We start from the raw sequence: 2,427 nt of genomic DNA, 5'->3' as shown, positions 1-2,427 counted from the left end.
TAACTGTTTTGTTCTCCCTTCTAGTTGGGATTGAAGCATCCTTACTTGGGACCTTCTTTCTTGTTTAACTTCTTTAGGTCTGTGGGGTGTATCATGGGTGTTCTGTACTTTTTGGATAATATCCATTCATCAGTGAGTACATACTATACATGTCCTTTTGGGGCCGGGTTACCTCACTCAGGATGATGTTTTCTAATTTTGTCCATTAGCTTGCAAAATTCATGATGTCCTTGTTTTTAATAGCTGAATAGTATTCCGTTATGTAAATTAGTCACATTTTTTGTATCCATTCTTCAGTTCAGGAACATCTGGTGTCTTGCAGGTTCTGGCTATTATGAGTAAGGTCATATATTATGGAGCAAGTGTCCTTGTGAGATGGCGGAACATCTTTTAGGTATATGCCCAGGAAACGTATAGCTGTGTCTTTGGGTAAAACTTATTTTCATTTTTCTGAGAAATCAGACTAATTTCCAGAGTGGTTGTACAAGTTTGCAATCCCACCTGCAATAGAGGAGTGTTCCCCCTTTTCCACATCCTTGTCAGCATGTGCTGTCTCTTGACATTTTGATCTTAGTCATTCTAATTGGTGTGAGATCAAATCGCAGGGTCACTTTGATTTACACTTCCCTGTTGACTAAGGATATTGAACATTTCTTTAAGTACTTCTCAGCCATTCAAGATTCTTTCATTGTCTTATTGGTATAGATAGAATTTCTTTCTTTTTTTAATAGTTGGACTGTTTATTTGTTAAAATTCACTATTACTTTCATTTTATATCAAACGAATAATGTATAGATGGCATAACATTTTTGATAGAGGAATATCTCACACAATGGTGTGAATGGCCAATCATCACATTTATGAGCCACAAATGATCAAGAACTCTGTATGTAAAAGGGGTTTCCAGATTTTGGGATAGCAGATGCAGAGATGTTCTGCTGTGTTGATCTCTGCAATCCTGAACTAAAAGGCCTTGGAAAAGACCTCTGCTTACTTAATATAAGCTTTCCTCTTGGCACATATACTGTCCCTTTTGAAGACAAAAAAATCCAAAGTAACTTTATTTTATTTTAATTAACTTGAGTATTTCTTATTTACATTTGGAATGTTATTCCCTTTCCCGGTTTCTGGGCAAACATCCCCCTAACCCCTTCCCCTCCCCCTCTACATGGGTGTTCCCCTCCCCACCCTCCCCCCATTGCCGCCCTCCCCCCAACAGTTACGTTCACTCGGGGTTCAGTCTTGGCAGGACCAAGGGCTTCCCCTTCCACTGGTGCCCTTACTAGGCCATTCATTGCTACCTATGAGGTCAGAGTCCAGGGTCAGTCCATGTATAGTCTTTAGGTAGTGGCTTAGTCCCTGGAAGCTCTGGTTGCTTGGCATTGTTGTTCATATGGGGTCTTGAGCCCCTTCAAGCTCTTTCAGTCCTTTCCCTGATTCCTTCAACGGGGGTCCCGTTCTCAGTTCAGTGGTTTGCTGCTGGCATTCGCCTCTGTATTTGCTGTATTCTTGCTGTGTCTCTCAGAAGAGATGTACATCCGGTTCCTGTCAGCCTGCACTTCTTTGCTTCATCCATCTTGTCTAATTGGGTGGCTGTATATGTATGGGCCACATGTGGGACAGGTCCTGAATGGGTATTCCTTCTGCCTCTGTTTTAATCTTTGCCTCCCTATTCCCTGCCAAGGGTATTCTTGTTCCCCTTCTAAAGGAGTGAAGCATTCACATTTTGATCATCCTTCTTGAGTTTCATGTGTTCTGTGCATCTAGGGCAATTCAAGCATTTGGGCTAATAGCCACTTATCAATGAGTGCATACCATGTGTGTTCTTCTGTGATTGGGTTACCTCACTCAGGATGATACTTTCCAATCCATCCATTTGCCTATGAATTTCATAAAGTCATTGTTTTTGGTAGCTGAGTAATATTCCATTGTGTAGATGTACCACATTTTCTGATTCCATTCCTCTGTTGAAGGGCATCTGGGTTATTTCCAGCTTCTGGCTACTATAAATAAGGCTGCTATGAACATAGTGGAGCATGTGTCTTTGTTATATGTTGGGGCATCTTTTGGGTATATGCCCAAGAGAGGTAGAGCTGGGTCCTCAGGTAGTTCAATGTCCAATTTTCTGAGGAACCCTCCAGACTGATTTCCAGAATGGTTGTACCAGTCTGCAATCCCACCAACAATGGAGGACTGTTCCTCTTTCTCCACATCCTCACCAGCATTTGCTGTCACCTGAGTTTTTGATCTTAGCCATTCTCACTGGTATGAGGTGAAATCTCAGGGTTGTTTTGATTTGCATTTCCCTTATGACTAAAGATGTTGAACCTTTCTTTAGGTGTTTCTCAGCCATTCGACATTCCTCAGCTGTAAATTCTTTGTTTAGCTCTGAACTCCATTTTTTAATAGGGTTATTTGACTCCCTGC

At 41.4% G+C, this 2,427-nt stretch overlaps 1 non-coding gene across 1 annotated transcript; it reads right to left on the bottom strand.

The window, feature by feature from the left end:
- Positions 1-774: 774 nt before the first annotated feature.
- LOC120102098 (small nucleolar RNA U13) lies at positions 775-876 on the bottom strand. Its single transcript, XR_005503120.1, has one exon. It is a non-coding gene; the product is annotated as a small nucleolar RNA U13 (small nucleolar RNA).
- Between the last annotated feature and the right edge of the window lie 1,551 nt (positions 877-2,427).

The sequence above is a fragment of the Rattus norvegicus genome, chromosome 3, assembly GCF_036323735.1.
Source record: "Rattus norvegicus strain BN/NHsdMcwi chromosome 3, GRCr8, whole genome shotgun sequence".
Taxonomy (NCBI): Eukaryota; Metazoa; Chordata; class Mammalia; order Rodentia; family Muridae; genus Rattus; species Rattus norvegicus.
The sequence above is the reverse complement of the archived record's forward strand: the minus strand, read 5'-3'. Positions and strand labels throughout refer to the sequence as shown.